Raw genomic sequence first — 26,500 nt, forward strand, 5'->3', positions numbered from 1 at the left:
AGGATCTTCTGCTGTTCTCACAGAGAACGGCACCCTCCTGGACCTTTTCTTCTCCAGGCCGGTCGATCCTTGGCTTAAGTGTTCCCAGTGGTTCAGGTTGATCTTAACCCATTTTGGGGCGGGAACCCCATTTGGTGTTTTAAACATTATTATGTTATAATTTAGCTATTGAAAAATAGCAGACCTACAAACTTGTAGCGCGCCACTCGCTATATATTTCAGAGCGAACATTTTGGACTAAAATATTTACTTCTGGGGGGTCCCTGGAACTACATATTTTGAGATGGGGGTCCGTGGTCCAATAGAGATAATTCTGGGGGTCCTTGACATGAAAAAGGTTTTTAAAGCCTTTTTTTTAATGGACCTCTGTCCAAAATGGGTTAAAGCTCTTCAAGGAGGATTTCAGAGTGTCCTTGTATAGCGCTTTTTGGGGCCACCATTGTCCTCGTTTGCCACTTTCCAGTTCACCAAAGAAGACTTGTTTTGGCAATCTTGACAGCTGAGCTGTTGCAAGCAAGGTGGGGATGCTGGGCAAATTTATTCAACAATTTATTCATGTCCACACAGAAGAAATTGCATAAAGGACATAAATAGTTCAGGTGCAGCAGAGTTACATCAACAAAATCAAGGCATAATAATGTTCCTCGGTCACAATACAACAAGCATGTCATGTCACCCAGCATTCCATGCGGGCACAAGTAGTGTAGGGATCCTAAGTTTGAAACCGAAACACCCTCCAACAACCAGACCGTGGTTGGAATAACGTGTTCCTTCCACGTGCTACGTCCAACCAGGGAAACTCCCCCCTGTCAGGTGTAAAGGAGCAACTTGGACACTCAGGCATGAAGGAAGCATGAGTTCAAGTCCGTTGCTCTCCCCTTGTCCCCCATATATGGGGACTAGGTTGGTGGAGGGTGTGTAGAGCCCAGGATCACATTAGATGATTGACACAGGGGTGAAAAATGGGTTACAAAATCGTGGGATAAAAAATATATATATATTTAAAAAAAAGAAGGCCAGGTCTGATGCCTCTCTTCCCGGTGGCTGCTCATGGGAAGGGCCGCCAGGCAGCACCGGCTGTCGGTATACTCCACCGGTGAGCAGTGCCTTGTTGTATGCAAGCTTGCGATTGTGTTGAAGCACACAGTCCACAGAGGTTGCAAACACACACACACACACACACACACACACACACACGCACACACGCACATGCACGTACAAGTACATTATAAGTAGCCTACAGTACAGCACCACTCAGTTCAGACGGGTCCGATTTTTTTGTGGTGCAACCACTCCTACAACCAGCAACGTCCGTGCGTACCTATGTGGCTATACCTATGTGGCCATGAGCACAAGTATATGACTATTAGTACCAGTAGGGGTGCTGTTTTCCAGAAACAGAGAGAGAGAGATAGTATTAGTGCTGTCTGTTGCCTGCTAATGAGAGAGAGGAGAGGAGGGGGGGGGGGGGGGGGGGGGGGGGAGTTGCACCACTCAGTTCACACGGGTGTGATTTTTCTTCATAAGTTAACGCCCTACAGCGTCACACAAAAGCATCAAAAGTAGCAGATCCACAAGCTCGGTTTGAGGTTGTACTGTAGGTCTGCTACGTTTGAATTTGAATCCTGAAACAGTTTTGGACATAGACTATGAGGTTTCCACCCGACAGAGATATATATATATATATACCGGTACTATACATAATACATAATAATACATAATAGTATAGTCTAAGTTTTTCATCTTGTCGCCAAGTGCTGCTAAGTACAGTGATTGTACAACGTTTGTACATGTTCTTTTTCTTGGACTGAATCCTCCGTGTCTCCGTGCTACCGACAGACTCTGCAGACTTTGCCGGTTGACAGGCTTCGCTTTGAGGGCTTTGATGAAACGCAACTGGCCCTTTTAACCTCTCAAATCCCAAATCCTCCCAAATCGCAGCAGCCAATAACAGCACTTCAGCAGGCTTTTGAAGAGCCATGTCATGCTGAACATTATGCATGGGTGTGTGCAGGAGGAGACTGTGGGAATGTTAGAAGTAAGTACAAATACATTGTTGCTGTACTTCTTCCCTACATTTGAACACAAACATCTGTGCTTTCTACTCCTTGTATGCTAGCGTATATAATGTTAATACAATATATTATATAACTTTGTGGTGGTACTGTATTTGATCTCCCTGCTCTTCTATTGAGCCATTTAGACCCTGTGTCTAGGTTAGGCATGACCTTTGACACAATTTAGCAGTTACCTGACCAAACGTTTATAACCTGCCTTCTATAATAAAATGATTGGCACTTCTTATCTGTTAAAGACTAGCCTACTATTTAGATTATTCTCCGTGGGCCGGTACCACTACAAGGACTTTAGCGTGCGTCGTAGCATTTGACAAGAAATTTAAGACCTGAAGATTAATTACATTTCTCCCCGGATCAAGCAGGCATTAGCATTAGTTGTAGAACAATAGAAGGAAACTCGACAGGAGACTCGGGTTCAAATCCGGGGTAGAACGGGAAAGTCACACTGTTCTGCTTTAATGTGACACAGGGGTTCCGCTTTGTGACGAGACAAGACAGCGAGTAGAAATAATTCACGCCTCTTTTTACTTTCATATACTTTGAGTATAGGCTCTACTATAGGCTGCATTTCAGAGCCTGTACTCTTTTCTGTAATATTTATATATACAGTATAGCTTTACATTATCTGCCCTTAAACTTGAGCAAAGGGGTGTGTGTGTGTGTGTGTGTGTGTGTGTGTGTGTGTGTGTGTGTGTGTGTGTGTGTGTGTGTGTGTGTGTGTGTGTGTGTGTGTGTGTGTGTGTGTGTGTGTGTGTGTGGTGTGTGGTGTGTGTGTGTGTGTGTGTGTGCGCAAGTGGAAAGAGAGAGAAAGAGCGACATACATACACATGCACCAGGAGCGAGAGATAGGATTGTAACGGCAAAACAGCTTTAAGGTTAGCTCGCATTCAGGTCACTGGTTCATGCTGTTATTATATATCCACATAATAACTACTGCCGATCTGCCCTTTAGTGAGTTGTTCCGGAATGCTCCTAGCGCTGGCATGCTCAATAACATACTGCTACAACATTATTATATAGCTGTTTCCTGGCAGCTTCCAGATGTAATAAGTGCGTGTGGCCAGGTTCCTACTATTATGTGTTTTGTAACATTTTTCACCGCTCTCTAGCAAACTGCTCCCACGAGGCATTCGTATATATAAGAAAAGTGTTCCGGTCCGGTTAAATGCAAGTGAAAAACGACTGGCCCCAGTGGCAGGCTGGCCAGGAATCAATAACACCAACCTGAGCTAACCCTCTCTTATTCAGCTGTAGCAGTGTGTCCCTACCTGCACACAGTGCACAGTGACAGCTGAATGATTGAAGCACTGGCAGTACTTTGACAGATTCTCAGACTATGCATTTGGCATAATATAGACACGTGTCTATACTGTACTATACTGTAGGTGCCCGTGGCATGCACGCACACAGCAGTGGTGTAGTGGCGCTTTTTTAACTGGGGGGGAAGGCTATTTTTAATGACGCCACTGGCACCACAAGCAGTACGAGGCATTGCGAGCTTTATAGTTCAGCTGTTTTCACAATATTTATCTGTGGAACCGCGCAAACGCAATGCAATGCCTCAACTCCTACAATTCCATTTGTGTGTGTGTGTGTGTGTGTGTGTGTGTGTGTGTGTGTGTGTGACTATTTCATTGTGTATATTCCTGCACTATACCTGCATCGAGTGATCTTGGTACATAGAAGTTGATCTATTGAAGATTCTGACCTTCAAAGTACATAATTTTTGTTTTGATTGTATTGCTGTATTGTTGTATTGTTCGTTCTGCTTTGGCAATGTAAACGTATGTTTTCTCATGCCAACAAAGCCCTTTGAATTGAATTGAATTGAAGTGTGTGTGTGTGTGTGTGTGTGTGTGTGTGTGTGTGTGTGTGTGTGTGTGTGTGTGTGTGTGTGTGTGTGTGTGTGTGTCTGTGTGTGCATGTGTGTGTGCGCGTGCGTGTGCTCATGCATAATGTGATGGGAGACTACTGTGAATTGTTGTGCTAAGGGCGAATAAAGCAAATTATAATCAATTGTTTCATGCGAGAGCAAAAATGAATACTTTGATCTATATTAGCCAGGGACGAGTCTTCTTTGTTTGTTTTGTTGGTTGTTTTTTGTTGCCTTTGTGGCGCGTGTGCCAGAGACAGTATAATGTACACATGTAGATTGTTCACAACTGTAATCGCGTCCCAATCGTATCGTCTGCAGTGGAATCAAAAGAACTCTCGGCTGGCTGCTGAACCCTCCTCTGTGTGAGACCTGAGACTCCAGGTGGTTCCTTTGAAGCTATTGTTTCTTTAAACCATTTTGCGCGGGAACCCGTTTTGGTGTTAGTAATAGTATTATGTTTTGCTTTAGCTATTGAAAAATAGCAGACCTACAAGCTCATAGCACGCCACCGAGTGGCGCGCTACGAGCTTGTAGGTCTGCTATTTTTGAAAAATCGAAGAGCGACTGACATGGAAACATAGCTTTTTCAGAAAACTGTCAGGATGTAGAAGACATTTTTTAGAATCTGATCTCAGGTCAGAATTGGTTAAGGTGGCCGATTAATCCGTGGCGGCCGGCAATCACAGCCTCTCATCTGACCTGGACCAATCCCCAGAGAAATCATCAACTCTCTCTCTCTCTCTCTCTCTCTCTCTTTCTCTCCCTCCCTTTCTCTCTCTCTCACTCTCTCTCTCTCTCTCTCTCTCTCTCTCTCTCTCTCTCTCTCTCTCTCTCTCTCTCTCTCTCTCTCTCTCTCTCTCTCTCTCTCTCTCTCTCTCTCTCTCTCTCTCTCTCTCTCTCTCTCTGTCTATGGACTTTATGAAGTCAGTTGCATGACTGTCGAAATGTTTGATTTAGTTTTAGTTAGGTATGTCCCGAATTGTCAGTATATTTTGTCATTTGTGACTACATTTGATATAACTGAAGGGCTAGATTTGTTTATTTTTTGTTTTTTCATGTCATATGAAAGCCGGGAATCATAGCTTCAAATTGACATATTGGTTGATCAGTAAAACCCACCAGTTTTGGAGATATGGCTTATAGAGTAATGTCTTGCAGAAAACAGCGAGTTGAGAAAACTTGAAACTTGAAACGTTCACTTCTGTGGTCTCTAACATTACACCTAGCTACATGTTTAAGCATTTATTTCATATTTACATCAGCTCTGACACTTATTTCAGACATGCTCTAGTACAGGGGTCCTCAACTAGAAATGATGAAGGTCCACAAATATTTTTTTGAATAAGACCGAGGTCCGGTCCCATGCGCGGCGTCCATCGGAGAGCGGGGCTCTATGCCCGTTTAGTATGGTCAAGCCAAGCTTATACAAATCAGATCCCCTTCCAACCAACCAATAATGGGGTGCAGAGTGCAGGCCCGGAGTGGAACTCCAAATCCAAATCACACTGCGCGCGCGCATAGCGCGCGCCAGAATTTTGGGGGCCCTTGGGGGACATTTTGGGGGCCTTTGCAGCAATTTCACATGAGAAATGTACCATCTGATGTTATTTATATTATTAACTTTAAAAAAAAAAAAAAAGCAGACATCCTTTGCCGGTAATAACCTTTTCTAATGTTCGCTCTTTTAGCAACAAGATGAATGAACTGGTCGCTAAAGTTAAATACGACTTTCAGAGTTCAGACAGTTTCACAGAGCGTTTGTTGAAAGAGGAGATGTCAGACCCAAATCTGCCGGGTTACACAATGATACGGGGCTGACAGAGACATTAGTATACGTACGTCACGGAAATATATATATTGGTGGTGGCTTGTGTGTCTATATGGATACACGTCCAGGAACACGTATACGCACACATGACTATGAATTCCTGGTGGTCTCATTTCGTCCCTTCTACCTCCCAAGAGTTTGGCCAGATTACAATCATACTGGCTTATGTACCCATGGGCCGTACTATGTGGGGGCCGAGGCAAGTATAGCCGAGAGCTACAACAACGCTCTGTCCCGCGCAGTTAACCAACCCGTTCTGCTGCTCGGGGACTTTAAACTCTTGTGAACTAACTGATCCGATCACCTGCCCACTCTACACCAGTACGTGGACTGTCCGACCCGCCTGGCACACATAATTTCCAGTAGATAGATTAATTAGACCAGGATATGTTTCGTTTGTTTAATCATGCAGATGATATGGCCCTGGTTGCCTTACTGAAGAAGGGGGACACAGCAGGGGAGGAAGCATACAGAGCATTATGTGTCATCTCTCCAGATCTGGTGCGATAAAAGCTCCTTTAGGGATCAATGTGACAAAATAAAAGAACTTGTCATTCATGAAAAGGAACCTGTGCAGTCTATTACAATTAGTGGACAAATAGTGGAGGTAGTGGACAATTCTAAATATTTAGGCACATATTGACAGCAAACTCAATTTCAGTGAGAATACTGACCAGATTTGTAAAATTTGTAACCAACGCCTCCACCTACTATGCAAGCTCAACTCCTTTAGAGTGAGCAAGCATAAGAACCTGATAGAGGGAATCTTGACTTTTAACATGGCAATGTGGTATGGCAATCTTAATGTAAAAGGAAGAAGCAAGCTGCAGCGAATAGTGAACCTAGCGGAGGGAACGGACGTTCGTATCTTGCCACAACGTTATGCTGCATTCACACGGGCAGATGCAACAGATGCAAAGCTACTAGTACACTTAGTCACAGACAGTGTCGTCGTTAAGCAGCAGTAAGGTCCCACTGACAGCAGCTGTCCGTTTATCACTAGTACAACCACAAACTTCCAACACATATACAATGAATTACTCACCTAATGCTGCACCTAATGCAGGTTCCATGTTTAATTCCAGCGTGTGTAACCTGCATTGCTTAAGTGACAGATAGTTTTCATAATTTTGTCGTCGCTAACGTGGTTTACAGCTGAGCTAACAATAACTTTCCCTTTCCGTTGTCATTGCAGCTTGTCATCGTAGCTCTTACAACTGAAACGGACTTCCTGTCCTCTGACTTCCTCATCAAAATAAGAGCTACTTGTAATGATTAGTCAACACTAGTTTTATTTCTGTAAGTCTGTAAGTCTACTTACAGGATGTTAACATCTCATTTGAGTTCCTTTTGAATGCCTGTCAGCATTCTCTAAATCCCTGTCTCTCAGCTGTTGGTACGCAAATATGCTCGCATGCCTTTGATCTACCACACACCAAACGTTTTGACGACGCTTGTGTGCACCGCTGTTTATATCTACAAGGAAGTACTTAAAAAAAAGCTATCAAGATAGCAAATGACCCCTCTCATCCACTCTGCAGAGAGTTCGAACTACTTCCCTCTGGTAGACGATACAAAATACCAAAAGCTAACGGTAACATCTTTAAAAATTCCTTTATTCCTAATGCCATTAAGGCAGGGGTTCTCAACCCATGGGTCGCGACCCCTCGGGGGGTCGCCAAATTTTGTTTTGGGGTTCCCCAAATTATATATATTTTTTAAATCGAATGGCTGAAAAGTGGAAATGAAGAGTTTACATATAGTACACATACAGTAGTACATGCATACACCTTCCCTAATGATTATATCTGGTTCCAGTATTTATTCATGGTGTATTGTCTCTATTATTAAGGTTATTGTAGCAGTCAATTTATATTGGGGGTCGGGAGGGGGCAGGGCGGGGGTCCTGAGACATTGCCAAAGCATTTCCGGGGGGTCCCCGGCCAAAAACATTGAGAACCCCTGCATTAAGGCACTAAATGCCTCGTTAGATTTGGTTTTTAATGTATTTGCCACAGATAATAGTGTGTACTGTAAGTGTTGTTGCTGTTGTTACTGTTTGTTGTTACTGTTGTTTATGAGACCGAAGACAAATTGTGGACAATAAATTAAACTAACTAACTAACATAGTTTCAGTCAACATAGCTTATAGTTTTTATTTCGTTTTTATTTCGTTTTCGTGAATGAAAGAAAGCAGTCGACGAACATTTCCCGTCATAGTTTTAGTCCATGGTGACGGTAAGAACTGCGGATCGTGAAAGAGCATGGTTGAGGTGGGTGGTGTGTGTGTGTGTGTGTGTGAGTGTTCCTGCTCCCCCCCAGGGTCCAGATAGGGGACAGGATAGCTTGGGAATGACATACATTGACATACTTCCATGTATAGGAGGAGAGCTTTGGGGAAATAAGGAGCGTTGTTCATGTCCCCGCTCCTATAAGCTTACAACAACCACCCCCCCACCCCTGTTCAAGGCTTCTGTTAACTTCCAACGTGTGCGTGTGCGTGTGCGTGTGCGTGTGCGTGTGCGTGTGTGTGTGTGTGTGTGTGTGTGTGTGTGTGTGTGCATGCGTGCGTGCGTGCGTGGGTGGTGGTTGTGGGCCGGGGTCACAGTGTAAGGATGAGTACATGAACATGCTGAAATGGAAGGTTGTGAATTAAACATGCGTGATGTTCTCTCTCTGCTCTGCGGTGGGATGCCAGCTTTCATGGCTGTATACTCTACCTGTGTGTGTGTGTGTGTGTGTGTGTGTGTGTGTGTGTGTGTGTGTGTGTGTGTGTGTGTGTGTGCGTATATATGTTCATGACTATTCATGAGCTATGCATGAATGTCTGTGCGTAAATTGTCTGCGTGCCTCTGTTGTCTGTGTGCCCGAGTGTGTGCGACGTGCATGTATCACTTTACTGTGCGTGTGCGTGTGCATGTGCGTGTGTGTCTGTGTGTGTGTGTGTGTGTGTGTGTGTGTGTGTGTGTGTGTGTGTGTGCGCGTGTGCGTGTGTGTGTGTGTGTGCGCGTGTGCGTGTGTGTGTGTGTGTCCGGGCTGTGTCCCTTTGTGTCTGTCTGTCTGTCTTTGTGTCCCATAGCTTTACAGGCCACTTGGCCAGGTCCTCTGCCCAGGGACTTGTTTAATATTTAACACCAATGCTCAGGTGGCCTCACTGCTGTCACTCGCAGAAGATACAACAATCTGTCATTCTCTCCTCTCCTCTCCTCTCCTCTCCTCTCCTCTCCTCTCCTCTCCTCTCCTCTCCTCTCCTCTCCTCTCCTCTCCTCTCCTCTCCTCTCCTCTCCTCTCCTCTCCTCTGATATCTTACCAGGGTCACGTAGCAGACCGCATCAAAGCCACCTCCCCGATAATGGGTCTATCGATGAGACAGTTTGTTTGTTTTTGGACCACAATTCTTAGACGATTCTAAGATGACCCGATGTTATTCTCCATACAGAAAAACATCCGTCAGCGACCCAGGGGATGAACGAGTGACGTCGGGACTCTATTCGTTCTCAATTATACATACAGTATACTTCCTCTTCTCCTCCTGGCACAATGTCTCACTCCGCCCCTCTCTCCCCACGTCGGTCGCTCCTCTCTTATACTGTGAACAGTAACACCACAGGTCCGTTGTCATCTCCACCTCGGTCCTGTCCCATTCGTGTGTCTCTCACTCTCTCTAATGCCCGCGGGTGGCCTGGTATCCTCTGGTGACTGGAGGTGTGGAGGGGTTAACAGCCGGCTGGCTGAGCCCTGTATACCCCAGCGACGCAGCGGAACTCAGAACGTCTTGATGTGTATGGTGTGCATGGTGTGTGTCTGTCTGTGTGCGTGTGTGTGTCAGAGAGTGAGAGTTAGTTAGTCAAGGAAGAAGTCTTCCGAATGTGGCCTCAAAATATGCAATTCGCATGCTTCTGAGCAATTATATTATCGTTGCTGTCGGGCAGAAACCTCCTACTGGATGTTTTGGAATTTGACTCCTGGAAAGTAACTCGATAATCTGATAATTGGCCACCGATCAGCAATTTACAACCATTTAACTTTAACAAGTTGACTGCCACCTGGTGTACGCAAGAGCCAACGCTAGACTGCCGACCCGGAACTACTTCGTTTTAGTGTGTTGCACGCTGGATACATGTCCATCTTAGGTGCTAAATAAGTTGCGTCAATGCTAGCGAGCTAAAATGAAGTCATCCTTGCTCTATAGAAAGCGCCAATGTTCCAATCGGGATCACCGGATAATCAGCAAAGACCTCGCGTTTTATCAAAACCATGGAGAGCTCCGTAGATTTAGAGTTATTCTGCGTTTTAGTCCGGCTGGGATCGGGTGGCGGATGCGCAAACCTGTCTAGGAAAGGCCAAAATCAGCGATCTGGTTTGATATAAAATTATCAATAATAAAGCTTATCTGACGTAACATTCTGTATACGTTATAGTATAATATCATTTTTCATCTTTGTGACAGGCCTAAACATTCTCTCCTTCCTCGCCACACACACACATGCAGGAACAGTTTTGACATGATAAATTGGGACATTGTTTTATTTGCCCTTACACACAAGATCGGTATCGGTACTGTATAATGGGCCGATCATGATCATCCCCGACAGGGACAATATGTACTGTAAGAGACAAGTCCAATAGTTGCGAATGCAATGAGCACTAACTATGAGACCCTGCAGATCATGTCTGTCTGTCTGTGTGTCCGCACACGCACACGCACACACACACACACAGTAGAAAACTTAAAAAAATTACTAACTAAAAAGAAAAAAAATGTACGTAATTTATTCTAATTGTTGTTATTGCAATTTACGAGCTGCGTTCGCTTCACGCGTTTGCGCGTCTTACTTGTAGATACACACAAAAACAACATATTGAGATAACATTGGTTTTGAGAGTATAGTCTCCCCATGATCATGCTTGTGTGCTTTTCGTGTTTTATGCATTGCTGTCAGTCTTATAAGACTCAATGACGTTTCAACAACAACAGCCGGGCAGATTAAAACCAAGCAGCACACATCAAAGTCATAAAAATGTCATTTCACTTAGTTCTATGAAGTGAAAATGCAATATGGAGGAAATTATGGCATGCATGATGAGAGGAGTTGAATGTACCCATACAGTACATATAGATTCCAGTATCATCTGTGAATCCAATTTCCAACTCCAGTTCCTCTGTGGCACTGAGCAGTCACAGTATGACTAAACCAATCGGATACGGCTAGTGCTTTTAACATTTCGTCTCTGTCGGGTCAGGTGGAAACCTCATATGTCCAAAACCGTTACTTTTCAGGATTCAAATTAAAAAACAGCAAAAGTAGCAGATCTGCTAAAAATAATAATACTTATGTAGATAAGAGGTTTCTGCCCGACAGCAATGTTATTGCTTGGTAGCACTGCACATTGGGCGTAGGGGATCGGTTTTTTTGTATTTTGTTTGCCTTTGTTTAAGTTAAAGTTATAGGGAGAGTAGTTATTTGTACTATCATTCTTCTTTTGTTGGCAAGGTTGCATAGCTCTTGTTTTGTTTGTTGTTTTGAATAAGCTTACTCCTCCATCCTGAGGTATAATTGTTAAATTATTAGTAACACTGTGTGCGCGTTAAATTAAAACTGATACATCGAAGTTGACCTTATACAATTTACAATTTAGGCATTTAGCAGACGCTCTTAATCCAGAGCGACTTACATTAAGCAAGAACAAAAAAGCATGGCAATACATACATAAAAAGTAGTTATCATGAAACATGTGTAAGCTAAGAACGTAACAGTATATTAGGGCTGTCCCCGACTAAGGATTTGTATAGTCGACTGATAGATGAATACATTTGCTGTTAGTCGACTAATAGTCGACTGAGCAAAAAAAAAAAAAATGTCCCAAAAAATTGTATATAAAAATACAATATTTACAAAAATATACAAAACTAGAAAATTCGCAATTTTAAAAAATTGCAGAGTGTGGTTGCCGCAGTGGCTTACATATGCCCCTCCCACTAGTATTGCCAGCCAATTACAATTTCAAGTCACGCCTTAGATCATGCGTAAGTAATTCGGAGGGGATTTAACCCCCGAAATTCATGTTTTTGCGACAAACGGTTACATTTCTCGCATTTGCGGCGCCCCCTATGGATGAAAATGGAATTGCTTTTAGAACTTGGTTGATTGAACCACCCCGGACATGTGATTCAAATTTGGGATGGATTGGACATTCCGTTCGTGATTTATGGCATTTTTGTGATATAGGCCCCTCCTACTAACTTCGGAAGACGATTACGGCCGAACGATACGCACTACCAAAATTCTGCATCTGGTGTTTTAATCGGATATGTCCAGAGATCATGTGTGCCGATTTCTGTGAGATTTGGACGAAATATGTAGGAGGAAAAGCAAAAAGTTTGTTTTGGACAAAATTCAAAATGGCGGAAAATCCATCATGGCGGAAATGGGCGTGGCCTATATGGGGAGATGCGTCATGACCCAAGGAATCCAGGGAAAAAATAATTTTGATTTTACGAACTACGGTTCAAGAGTTATAAGCCAAAAGGTAAAGTGGGCTGTTATAGCGCCACCATGAGGCCGACCTATAAAATTATAATTTTAATTAATTTTAGTCATAATTAAGAAATATCCCTAAAAGTTTTGTAACTATAGTGATTACAGTCTCCGAGGAAAAAATACTTGAATGTGATTTTTTGCCTTTTCCCATTCATGTCAATGGGGAAATTTAATTCACTAATAAATTCATATCAATTAAACTATACAACATTTCTCTTAACAAAATACAAGCACACGATTCCCGATTTTTCCGGTCAATTTGACATATGGCTCAAGTGCGTACAGCGTACAGTGTGGGAGGTATAAAGTGACAAAAAAAAGACTACAGTGAAATAAAAAGAACTAGAAAGAGGCAATTCCGGGAAATTGCAAAGTGTGGTTGCCCACATCGCACCCGTCGAAAATGGAATCGCTTTTGGCTCTGCGTTGATTAAGCCACCCTCGACATGTGATTCAGATTTGGGATGGATCGGACATTCCGTGCGTGAATTGTGGCTTGTTTTGTAAAGTAGGCCCCTCCCACTAACTTCGGAAGACGATTACGGCCGAACGATACAGAAGATCTAAATTCTGACTGTGCTGTTTTAATCGGATAGGTCCGGAGATCATGTGTACCGATTCTTGTGAAATTTGGACAAAATCTGTAGGAGGAGGAGCAAAAAGTGTGTTTTGAACAAAATTCAAAATGGCGGGAAATCTATCTAGACGCAAATGGGCGGGGCCTATATGGGGAGATGCGTCATGACCCAAGGAATCCAGGGAAAAAATATTTTTGATTTTACGACCTACGGTTCAAGAGTTATACCCCAAAAGGTAAAGTTGGCTGTTATAGCGCCACCATGAGGCAGAACGTTATACTTCTAAGGTAATTAATTTGAGTAATTATTATGAATCTCTCCTCCAAGTCTTGTAAGTATAGCCCTTACGGTCTCAGAGGAAAAAATACTTGAAAGTGAGTTTTTGCATTTTCCCATTCATGTCTATGGGGAAATTTAATGCACTAATTAATTCATATCAATTAAACTATCCAACAAATGTCTTATCCCAATACACGCACACGATTCCCGATGTAGCCCGTCGTTTTGACATATGGCTCGAGTGCGCGCGACAAAAACTGTGGGAGGTATAACGGGACAAAATAAAGTTTATCTATAATAATAACATTACTAGAAAGAGGCAATTCTGGGAAATTGCAAAGTGTGGTTGCCTACATCGCACCCGTTGAAAATGGAATCGCTTTTGGCTCTGCGTTGATTAAGCCACCCTCGACATGTGATTCAGATTTGGGATGGATCGGACATTCCGTGCGTGAATTGTGGCGTGTTTTGTAAAATAGGCCCCTCCCACTAACTTCGGAAGACGATTACGGCCGAACGATACAGAAGATCTAAATTATGACTGTGCTGTTTTAATGGGATAGGTCCGGAGATCATGTGTACCGACTTTTGTGAGATTTGGACAAAATCTGTAGGAGGAGGAGCAAAAAGTGTGTTTTGAACAAAATCCAAAATGGCGGGAAATCTATCTAGACGCAAATGGGCGGGGCATATATGGGGAGATGCGTCATGACCCAAGGAATCCAGGGAAAAAATATTTTTGATTTTACGACCTACGGTTCAAGAGTTATACCCCAAAAGGTAAAGTTGGCTGTTATAGCGCCACCATGAGGCAGAACGTTATACTTCTAAGGTAATTAATTTTAGTAATTATTATGAATCTCTCCTCCAAGTCTTGTAAGTATAGCCCTTACGGTCTCAGAGGAAAAAATACTTGAAAGTGAGTTTTTGCATTTTCCCATTCATGTCTATGGGGAAATTTAATGCACTAATTAATTCATATCAATTAAACTATCCAACAAATGTCTTATCCCAATACACGCACACGATTCCCGATGTAGCCCGTCGTTTTGACATATGGCTCGAGTGCGTGCGACAAAAACTGTGGGAGGTATAATCCGGCAAAATAAAGTTTATCTAGTATAATAAGAAGAAACTAGAAAGAGGCAATTCTGGGAAATTGCAAAGTGTAGTTGCCCACATCGCACCCGTCGAAAATGGAATGGGCGAATGGCTTTTGGCTCTGCGTTGATTAAGCCACCCTCGACATGTGATTCAGATTTGGGATGGATCGGACATTCCGTGCGTGAATTGTGGCGTGTTTTGTAAAGTAGGCCCCTCCCACTTACTTCGGAAGACGATTACGGCGGAACGATACAGAAGATCTAAATTCTGACTGTGCTGTTTTAATGGGATAGGTCCGGAGATCATGTGTACCGATTTGTGTGAAATTTGGACAAAATCTGTAGGAGGAGGAGCAAAAAGTGTGTTTTGAAAAAAATTCAAAATGGCGGGAAATCTATCTAGACGCAAATGGGCGTGGCCTATATGGGGAGATGCGTCATGACCCAAGGAATCCAGGGAAAAAAACTTTTTGATTTTACGACCTACGGTTCAAGAGTTATAGCCCAAAAGGTAAAGTTGGCTGTTATAGCGCCACCATGAGGCCGAACGATATACTTCTAAGGTAATTAATTTTAATAATTATGATGAATCTCTCCTCCAAGTCTTGTAAGTATAGCCCTTACGGTCTCAGAGGAAAAAATACTTGAAAGTGAGTTTTTGCATTTTCCCATTCATGTCTATGGGGAAATGCACTAATGCACTAATTAATTCATATCAATTAAATTATCCAACAAATGTCTTAGCAAAATACAAGCACACGATTCCCGATGTAGCCCGTCGTTTTGACATATGGCTCGAGTGCGTGCGACAAAAACTGTGGGAGGTATAATGCGACAAAATAAACAGAGCACTAGAACAATAGTATAGTTGCCCTCAGGGCAACTACACTAACTAGAAAGCAGTTCCTGTAGAAACTGCGTGGGCTCGCGTAAAATGCTTTGTATAAAGTTATTGCCGTATCAAGTTTGAAACTCGGGGACCGGAGTAATGGTGTTACCATTGGTGGTCTAAATCCATAATCAAAATTTCGGGACTGTAGCATATTGTAAACAAAAGTAGAAAATGCATTAAAGCTGAAGTAAAAGTTAAAAAGTATGAAAATTTGTAAAAACTATAGTTTAAGCAGAATAAAGTATGTGGAAGTTGTAGAAGTGTTTTTAAAAGTTTTTCTTTAAATGTAAAAAAAAATAAAATAAAAAAAATAAGTTTTTTTTCTTTCCAAGTAAAAAAAAAAATTTTTTTTCATTTGTTTTTCATTGTTTAATTTTTTTTTCATTTTTTTAATTTTTTTAATTTTTTTAATTTTTTTCATTTTTTTAATTTTTTTTCATTTTTTTCATTTTTTTGAAAATACTTTTTTGGAAAATACTTTTTGGAAAATACTTTTTGGAAAATACTTTTTCATCTCTATCTGATCTATCTGTGTAAAGGCCATCCAATTGCACAAATAGCAGACCTACAAGCCCACAAGGTATCGCAGAGCAACTCATTGAGATCTTGTAACTTTAATTTCAGCCCTGTAATTAAGCCCTTATATGTCTCAGCTGTGGAAGTGTAAAAGACAAACACTATGACAAACACTATGGCGCGCAACTTGATCTCTTATTTTACAATGGTTCTGAATGGGGGGAAACTATGCCCGAACAAATTGCTCTATCGCAAAAAGTAAAAGTCGAATGCAAATAATTTTTTCGCTGTGAGTGGCCTGAGATATTGAGGTACACCATGTGCGATTGTGGTGTTGGTACGATCGAAAATGTGGTTATAAGAGCGAGTTAAGAATTGTCATCGCGATAATTTCCTCGTAAGGATTTTACAATTGAGGTCAATGAGCAGATTGACTGTATTTGTGTCACTTAAAAGGCCGTAGTTCACATTCTGTATGTCTCTGTGTTTTGGTGGTCACATTGTGTGAAAGAGGACATGTGTGGCTACAAAATGACCAAAGGACATGCGTGTAAAATGAATATTTTGGCCGGGACGGCAATTTGTTTGGTAAATTTTCAAGGAAAGATTTTCTGTTCTACGCACTCTAGTGAAAGAAGCCCGCACTCTAAGTTGGCACTAATTAGGCGAAACGGCCTGCGATTGAACTGCGATTTCGGAAAAACCGTTTAACGTATTCGAATACGGTTTGAACCACGAAAAAGTCCAGACTCGTGTGAGCTTTCTAAAGTTTAAATCACGTTTCTACGACAAAGTATGCCAGAGTAATGAGGCTGCAAAAGTGAGGTTGATTTAGAGATCAATCCCATACATTGTCAATGGGAGGAAAAAACTATAAATAAAGTTAAATATTTTAAAAAGTATAAACTTTTTCAAAACAACTTTTTCACCAATGAAAGTTCAAAGATAGATGAACATTATAAAGTTTGAATGAAGTTTCAAAGTGAAAGTATGACGGAGTAATAAGAGCTCAAAAAAGTTAACTGTGAAAAATGGGACCTTTTTTCCATCGACTCTCACTATAAAGAATGTAAAAAAAAGTTAAAAAGTTAAAAAGTATAAAAAGTATAAAACTTTGTAAAAATAAAAATACAAGCACACATCACTGCAAAGAGCTGAACAGTTTGAAGTTTGAACTAAATTTCTAGTATAAAGTATGCAGAAGTAGTTAGGTGCCAAAAAAAAGGGTGGAATAACGAATAAAGAATAATAAATATAGGCTGGCAATAACTATTGTGAGCTCGCTGTGGCGAGCCCACAACTAGAAAATTCGCAATTTTAAAAAATTGCAGAGTGTGGTTGCCGCAGTGGCTTACATATGCCCCTCCCACTAGTATTGCCAGCCAATTACAATTTCAAGTCACGCCTTAGATCATGCGTAAGTCATTCGGAGGGGATTTGACCCCCGAAATTCATGTTTTTGCGACAAACGGTTACATTTCTCGCGTTTGCGGCGCCCCCTATGGATGAAAATGGAATTGCTTTTAGAACTTGGTTGATTGAACCACCCCGGACATGTGATTGAAATTTGGGATGGATTGGACATTCCGTTCGTGATTTATGGCATTTTTTGTGATATAGGCCCCTCCTACTAACTTCGGAAGACGATTACGGCCGAACGATACGCACTTTCAAAATTCTGCGGCTCAGTTTTAATTGGATGGGTCCAGAGATCACGTGTGCCGATTTCTGTGAGATTCGGACGAAATCTGTAGGAGGAAAAGCAAAAAGTGTGTTTTGGACAAAATTCAAAATGGCGGAAAATCTATCATGGCGGAAATGGGCGTGGCCTATATGGGGAGATGCGTCATGACCCAAGGAATCCAGGGGAAAAATCATTTTGATTTTACGACCTACGGTTCAAGAGTTATAGGCCAAAAGGTAAAGTGGGCTGTTATAGCGCCACCATGAGGCCGACCGATAAAATTTTAGGGTTAAATAATTTTAGTGATAATGTTGAAATATCCCTAAAAGTTTTGTAACTATAGTGATTACAGTCTCCGAGGAACAAATACTTTTATGTGAATTTTTGCCTTTTCCCATTCATGTCAATGGGGAAATTTAATTCACTAATAAATTCATATCAATTAAACTATACAACATTTCTCTTAACAAAATACACGCACACGATTCCCGATTTTTCCGGTCAATTTGACATATGGCTCAAGTGCGTACAGCGTACAGTGTGGGAGGTATAAAGCGTCAAAATAAAGACTACTCCAGTGAAAGAAAAATAATAATAACTAGAAAGAGGCAATTCTGGGAAATTGCAAAGTGTGGTTGCCCACATCGCACCCGTCGAAAATGGAATCGCTTTTGTCTCTGCGTTGATGAAACCACCCTCGACATGTGATTCAAATTTGGGATGGATCGGACATTCCGTGCGTGAATTGTGGCGTTTTTTGTAAAATAGGCCCCTCCCACTAACTTGGGAAGACGATTACGACCGAACTATACAGAAGATCGCTGTTTTAATCGGATAGGTTGGCTGATATAGGCCCCTCCCAGTAATTATACCAGCCAATTACAATGTCAAGTCATCCTTTGTGATCATGCATAAGTCATTCAAAGAGGATTTCCCACCCCCCAAAATCATGTTTTTGCAACAAACCGGTATAGGCCCCTCCCAGTAATTTTGCCAGCCAATTACAATGTCAAGTCACCCTTTGTGATCATGCGTAAGTCATTCAAAGGGGATTTCCCCCCCAAAATCGTGTTTTTGCAACAAACGGTTAATTGTTTTTGCAATTGTAGCGCCCCCTATGGATGGAAATGGAATTGCTTTTGGCTCTGTGTTGATTAGGCCATCCTCAACATGCGATTCAAATTTGGGGAGGATTGGACTTTCCGTTCGTGATTTGTGCAATCTTTTGTAAAATAGGCCCCTCCCACTAACTTTGGAAGCTGATTACGGACGAACGATATGGAATATCGAAATTCTGACTGTGCTGTTTTCATCGGATAGATCCCGAGATCATGTGTACCGATTTCTGTGAGATTTGGACAAAATCTGTAGGAGGAGGAGCAAAAAGTGTGTTTTGAAGAAAATGCTAATTTGCTGCAAATTCGTTCTAGACGGAAATGGGCGTGGCCTATATGGGGAGATGCGTCATGACCCAAGGAATCCATGGAAAAAAACATTTTGATTTTACGACCTACGGTTCAAGAGTTATAGCCAAAAATGTAAAGTTGGCTGTTATAGCGCCACCATGAGGCCGACCGATATACTTCTAAGGTAATTAATTTTAGTAATTATTATGAATCTCTCCTCCAAGTCTTGTAAGTATAGCCCTTACGGTCTCAGAGGAAAAAATACTTGAAAGTGAGTTTTTGCATTTTCCCATTCATGTCTATGGGGAAATTTAATGCACTAATTAATTCATATCAATTAAACTATCCAACAAATGTCTTATCCCAATACACGCACACGATTCCCGATGTAGCCCGTCGTTTTGACATATGGCTCGAGTGCGTGCGACAAAAACTGTGGGAGGTATAATGCGACAAAATAAAGTTTATCTATAATAAAAACAACAATAATAAAAGGTCACTAAAGCAATAGTATGGTTGCCCTCAGGGCAACCACACTAACTAGAAAGAGGCAATTCTGGGAAATTGCAAAGTGTAGTTGCCCACATCGCACCCGTCGAAAATGGAATGGCTTTTGGCTCTGCGTTGATTAAGCCACCCTCGACATGTGATTCAGATTTGGGATGGATCGGACATTCCGTGCGTGAATTGTGGCGTGTTTTGTAAAGTAGGCCCCTCCCACTAACTTCGGAAGACGATTACGGCGGAACGATACAGAAGATCTAAATTCTGACTGTGCTGTTTTAATGGGATAGGTCCGGAGATCATGTGTACCGATTTGTGTGAAATTTGGACAAAATCTGTAGGAGGAGGAGCAAAAAGTGTGTTTTGAAAAAAATTCAAAATGGCGGGAAATCTATCTAGACGCAAATGGGCGTGGCCTATATGGGGAGATGCGTCATGACCCAAGGAATCCAGGGAAAAAAACTTTTTGATTTTACGACCTACGGTTCAAGAGTTATAGCCCAAAAGGTAAAGTTGGCTGTTATAGCGCCACCATGAGGCCGAACGATATACTTCTAAGGTAATTAATTTTAATAATTATGATGAATCTCTCCTCCAAGTCTTGTAAGTATAGCCCTTACGGTCTCAGAGGAAAAAATACTTGAAAGTGAGTTTTTGCATTTTCCCATTCATGTCTATGGGGAAATGCACTAATGCACTAATTAATTCATATCAATTAAATTATCCAACAAATGTCTTAGCAAAATACAAGCACACGATTCCCGATGTAGCCCGTCGTTTTGACATATGGCTCGAGTGCGTGCGACAAAAACTGTGGGAGGTATAATGCGACAAAATAAACAGAGCACTAGAACAATAGTATAGTTGCCCTCAGGGCAACTACACTAACTAGAAAGAGGCAATTCTGGGAAATTGCAAAGTGTAGTTGCCCACATCGCACCCGTCGAAAATGGAATGGCTTTTGGCTCTGCGTTGATTAAGCCACCCTCGACATGTGATTCAGATTTGGGATGGATCGGACATTCCGTGCGTGAATTGTGGCGTGTTTTGTAAAGTAGGCCCCTCCCACTAACTTGGGAAGACGATTACGGCGGAACGATACAGAAGATCTAAATTCTGACTGTGCTGTTTTAATGGGATAGGTCCGGAGATCATGTGTACCGATTTGTGTGAAATTTGGACAAAATCTGTAGGAGGAGGAGCAAAAAGTGTGTTTTGAAAAAAATTCAAAATGGCGGGAAATCTATCTAGACGCAAATGGGCGTGGCCTATATGGGGAGATGCGTCATGACCCAAGGAATCCAGGGAAAAAAACTTTTTGATTTTACGACCTACGGTTCAAGAGTTATAGCCCAAAAGGTAAAGTTGGCTGTTATAGCGCCACCATGAGGCCGAACGATATACTTCTAAGGTAATTAATTTTAATAATTATGATGAATCTCTCCTCCAAGTCTTGTAAGTATAGCCCTTACGGTCTCAGAGGAAAAAATACTTGAAAGTGAGTTTTTGCATTTTCCCATTCATGTCTATGGGGAAATGCACTAATGCACTAATTAATTCATATCAATTAAATTATCCAACAAATGTCTTAGCAAAATACAAGCACACGATTCCCGATGTAGCCCGTCGTTTTGACATATGGCTCGAGTGCGTGCGACAAAAACTGTGGGAGGTATAACGCGTCAAAATAAACAGAGCACTAGAACAATAGTATAGTTGCCCTCAGGGCAACTACACTAACTAGAAAGAGGCAATTCTGGGAAATTGCAAAGTGTGGTTGCCCACATCGCACCCGTCGAAAATGGAATCGCTTTTGCCTCTGCGTTGATCCCGTCGAAAATGGAATCGCTTTTGTCTCTGCGTTGATGAATCCACCCTCGACATGTGATTCAGATTTGGGATGGATCGGACATTCCGTGCGTGAATTGTGGCGTTTTTTGTAAAATAGGCCCCTCCCACTAACTTGGGAAGACGATTACGACCGAACGATACAGAAGATCTAAATTCTGACTGTGCTGTTTTAATCGGATAGGTTGGCTGATATAGGCCCCTCCCAGTAATTATACCAGCCAATTACAATGTCAAGTCATCCTTTGTGATCATGCATAAGTCATTCAAAGAGGATTTCCCCCCCAAAATCATGTTTTTGCAACAAAGGGGTATAGGCCCCTCCCAGTAATTTTGCCAGCCAATTACAATGTCAAGTCACCCTTTGTGATCATGCGTAAGTCATTCAAAGGGGATTTCCCCCCCAAAATCGTGTTTTTGCAACAAACGGGTAATTGTTTTTGCAGTTGTAGCGCCCCCTATGGATTGAAATGGAATTGCTTTTGGCTCTGTGTTGATTAGGCCATCCTAAACATGTGATTCAAATTTGGGGAGGATTGGACTTTCCGCTCGTGATTTGTGCATTCTTTTGTAAAATAGGCCCCTCCCACTAACTTTGGAAGCTGATTACGGACGAACGATATGAAATATCGAAATTCTGACTGTGCTGTTTTCATCGGATAGGTCCCGAGATCATGTGTACCGATTTCTGTGAGATTTGGACAAAATCTGTAGGAGGAGGAGCAAAAAGTGTGTTTTGAAGAAAATGCTAATTTGCTGCAAATTCGTTCTAGACGGAAATGGGCGTGGCCTATATGGGGAGATGCGTCATGACCCAAGGAATCCAGGGAAAAAATATTTTGATTTTACGACCTACGGTTCAAGAGTTATACCCAAAAATGTAAAGTTGGCTGTTATAGCGCCACCATGAGGCCGACCGATATACTTCTAAGGTAATTAATTTTAGTAATTATTATGAATCTCTCCTCCAAGTCTTGTAAGTATAGCCCTTACGGTCTCAGAGGAAAGAATACTTGAAAGTGAGTTTTTGCATTTTCCCATTCATGTCTATGGGGAAATTTAATGCACTAATTAATTTATATCAATTAAACTATCCAACAAATGTCTTATCCCAATACACGCACACGATTCCCGATGTAGCCCGTCGTTTTGACATATGGCTCGAGTGCGTGCGACAAAAACTGTGGGAGGTATAATGCGGCAAAATAAAGTTTATCTATAATAAAAAGAAGAACTAGAAAGAGGCAATTCTGGGAAATTGCAAAGTGTGGTTGCCCACATCGCACCCGTCGAAAATGGAATCGCTTTTGTCTCTGCGTTGATGAATCCACCCTCGACATGTGATTCAGATTTGGGATGGATCGGACATTCCGTGCGTGAATTGTGGCGTTTTTTGTAAAATAGGCCCCTCCCACTAACTTGGGAAGACGATTACGACCGAACGATACAGAAGATCTAAATTCTGACTGTGCTGTTTTAATCGGATAGGTTGGCTGATATAGGCCCCTCCCAGTAATTATACCAGCCAATTACAATGTCAAGTCATCCTTTGTGATCATGCATAAGTCATTCAAAGAGGATTTCCCCCCCAAAATCATGTTTTTGCAACAACGGGGTATAGGCCCCTCCCAGTAATTTTGCCAGACAATTACAATGTCAAGTCACCCTTTGTGATCATGCGTAAGTCATTCAAAGGGGATTTCCCCCCCAAAATCGTGTTTTTGCAACAAACGGGTAATTGTTTTTGCAATTGTAGCGCCCCCTATGGATTGAAATGGAATTGCTTTTGGCTCTGTGTTGATTAGGCCATCCTAAACATGTGATTCAAATTTGGGGAGGATTGGACTTTCCGCTCGTGATTTGTGCATTTTTTTGTAAAATAGGCCCCTCCCACTAACTTTGGAAGCTGATTACGGACGAACGATATGGAATATCGAAATTCTGACTGTGCTGTTTTCATCGGATAGGTCCCGAGATCATGTGTACCGATTTCTGTGAGATTTGGACAAAATCTGTAGGAGGAGGAGCAAAAAGTGTGTTTTGAAGAAAATGCTAATTTGCTGCAAATTCGTTCTAGACGGAAATGGGCGTGGCCTATATGGGGAGATGCGTCATGACCCAAGGAATCCAGGGAAAAAAATATTTAGATTTTACGACCTACGGTTCAAGAGTTATACCCAAAAATTTAAAGTTGGCTGTTATAGCGCCACCATGAGGCCGACCGATATACTTCTAAGGTAATTAATTTTAGTAATTATTATGAATCTCTCCTCCAAGTCTTGTAAGTATAGCCCTTACGGTCTCAGAGGAAAGAATACTTGAAAGTGAGTTTTTGCATTTTCCCATTCATGTCTATGGGGAAATTTAATGCACTAATTAATTTATATCAATTAAACTATCCAACAAATGTCTTATCCCAATACACGCACACGATTCCCGATGTAGCCCGTCGTTTTGACATATGGCTCGAGTGCGTGCGACAAAAACTGTGGGAGGTATAATGCGGCAAAATAAAGTTTATCTATAATAAAAAGAAGAATAATAAAAGGTCACAAAAACAATAGTATGGTTGCCTTCAGGCAACCACACTAACTAGAAAGAGGCAATTCTGGGAAATTGCAAAGTGTGGTTGCCCACATCGCACCCGTCGAAAATGGAATCGCTTTTGTCTCTGCGTTGATGAAACCACCCTCGACATGGGATTCAAATTTGGGATGGATCGGACATTCCGTGCGTGAATTGTGGCGTTTTTTGTAAGATAGGCCCCTCCCACTAACTTGGGAAGACGATTACGACCGAACGATACAGAAGATCTAAATTCTGATTGTGCTGTTTTAATCGGATAGGTCCGGAGATCATGTGTACCGATTTTTGTGAGATTTGGACAAAATCTGTAGGAGGAGGAGCAAAAAGTGTGTTTTGAACAAAATTCAAAATGGCGGGAAATCTATCTAGACGCAAATGGGCGTGGCCTATATGGGGAGATGCGTCATGACCCAAGGAATCCAGGGAATTTTTATTTTTTATTTTACGACCTACGCTTAAAGAGTTATACCCCAAAAGGTAAAGTTGGCTGTTATAGCGCCACCATGAGGCAGAACGTTATACTTCTAAGGTAATTAATTTTAGTAATTATTATGAATCTCTCCTCCAAGTCTTGTAAGTATAGCCCTTACGGTCTCAGAGGAAAAAATACTTGAAAGTGAGTTTTTGCATTTTCCCATTCATGTCTATGGGGAAATTTAATGCACTAATTAATTCATATCAATTAAACTATCCAACAAATGTCTTATCCCAATACACGCACATGATTCCCGATGTAGCCCGTCGTTTTGACATATGGCTCGAGTGCGTGCGACAAAAACTGTGGGAGGTATAATCCGGCAAAATAAAGTTTATCTAGTATAATAAGAAGAAATAAAAGGTCACTAAAGCAATAGTATGGTTGCCCTCAGGGCAACCACACTAATAATAATAAAAGGTCACAAAAACAATAGTATGGTTGCCTTCAGGCAACCACACTAATAATAATAAAAGGTCACAAAAACAATAGTATGGTTGCCTTCAGGCAACCACACTAATAAAAGGTCACAAAAACAATAGTATGGTTGCCTTCAGGCAACCACACTAACTAGAAAGAGGCAATTCTGGGAAATTGCAAAGTGTGGTTGCCTACATCGCACCCGTCGAAAATGGAATCGCTTTTGGCTCTGCGTTGATTAAGCCACCCTCGACATGTGATTCATATTTGGGATGGATCGGACATTCCGTGCGTGAATTGTGGCATGTTTTGTAAAATAGGCCCCTCCCACTAACTTCGGAAGACGATTACGGCCGAACGATACAGAAGATCTAAATTCTGACTGTGCTGTTTTAATCGGATAGGTCCGGAGATCATGTGTACCGATTTTTGTGAGATTTGGACAAAATCTGTAGGAGGAGGAGCAAAAAGTGTGTTTTGAACAAAATTCAAAATGGCGGGAAATCTATCTAGACGCAAATGGGCGTGGCCTATATGGGGAGATGCGTCATGACCCAAGGAATCCAGGGAAAAATATTTTTGATTTTACGACCTACGGTTCAAGAGTTATACCCCAAAAGGTAAAGTTGGCTGTTATAGCGCCACCATGAGGCAGAACGTTATACTTCTAAGGTAATTAATTTTAGTAATTATTATGAATCTCTCCTCCAAGTCTTGTAAGTATAGCCCTTACGGTCTCAGAGGAAAAAATACTTGAAAGTGAGTTTTTGCATTTTCCCATTCATGTCTATGGGGAAATTTAATGCACTAATTAATTCATATCAATTAAACTATCCAACAAATGTCTTATCCCAATACACGCACACGATTCCCGATGTAGCCCGTCGTTTTGACATATGGCTCGAGTGCGTGCGACAAAAACTGTGGGAGGTATAACGGGACAAAATAAAGTTTATCTATAATAATAACATTATTAATAATAATAAAAGGTCACAAAAACAATAGTATGGTTGCCTTCAGGCAACCACACTAATAACTAGAAAGCAGTTCCTGTAGAAACTGCGTGGGCTCGCGTAAAATGCTTTGTATAAAGTTATTGCCGTGTCAAGTTTGAAACTCGGGGACCGGAGTAATGGTGTTACCATTGGTGGTCTAAGTCCATAATCAAAATTTCTGGACTGTAACATATTGTAAAGAAAAGTAGAAAATGTATTAAAGCTGAAGTAAAAGTTAAAAAAGTATGAACATTTGTAAAAACTATAGTTTAAGCATAAATAACTGCATAAAGCGGAAATAAAGTATGTGGAAGTAGTATGATGCCCAAAAAGGGGCAGAATAAAGTAAGTAAAGTATTACTGTCTACTAATGATTTGTAATGTATGAATAATGCTTTACAATGTATTCTTGATGAATCAAGAAAAGGTAAAAAAGAAAAAAAATAGTCAATCCAATGGAGTATACATATAAAAGCATTCATGAGCTTAACAGAAATAGCATACTTTTACATGTAAAAAGAAGGTTCAAATAGCATATAGGCCTATCTTTAAAAGCATAAACACAATGATTATTGATAATGGTCTAAGATATTTCTTAAAAAAAATATTAAGATAAAAAATATTAAGTTCTTTATTATTATTTTTTTCCTTTTAAGTTTAAAAAAAAGTTAAAGTTTTAATTTTTTAATGTTTTTCATTTTTTTTAATTTTTTAATTTTTTAATCATGCTAATGCTAACATGCTTAATTTTTTAATTTTTTAATCATGCTAATGCTAACATGCTAATGCTAACATGCTAACATGCTAATGCTAACATGCTAACATGCTAATGCTATCATGCTAACATGCTAATGCTATCATGCACATGCTAACATGCTAATGCTAACATG

At 41.2% G+C, this 26,500-nt stretch overlaps 1 protein-coding gene across 1 annotated transcript in view; it reads left to right on the forward strand.

Moving 5' to 3' along the window:
- The window catches only part of LOC310859515 (glutamate receptor ionotropic, NMDA 2A-like), a gene marked incomplete at its 3' end in the record, with an annotated part of 245,531 nt that overhangs the window by 37,323 nt on the left and 181,708 nt on the right, over window positions 1-26,500 (forward strand). The window lies entirely within an intron of this gene.

The sequence above is a fragment of the Protomyctophum parallelum genome, assembly GCF_964188405.1.
Source record: "Protomyctophum parallelum genome assembly, chromosome: 5".
NCBI lineage: Eukaryota > Metazoa > Chordata > Actinopteri > Myctophiformes > Myctophidae > Protomyctophum > Protomyctophum parallelum.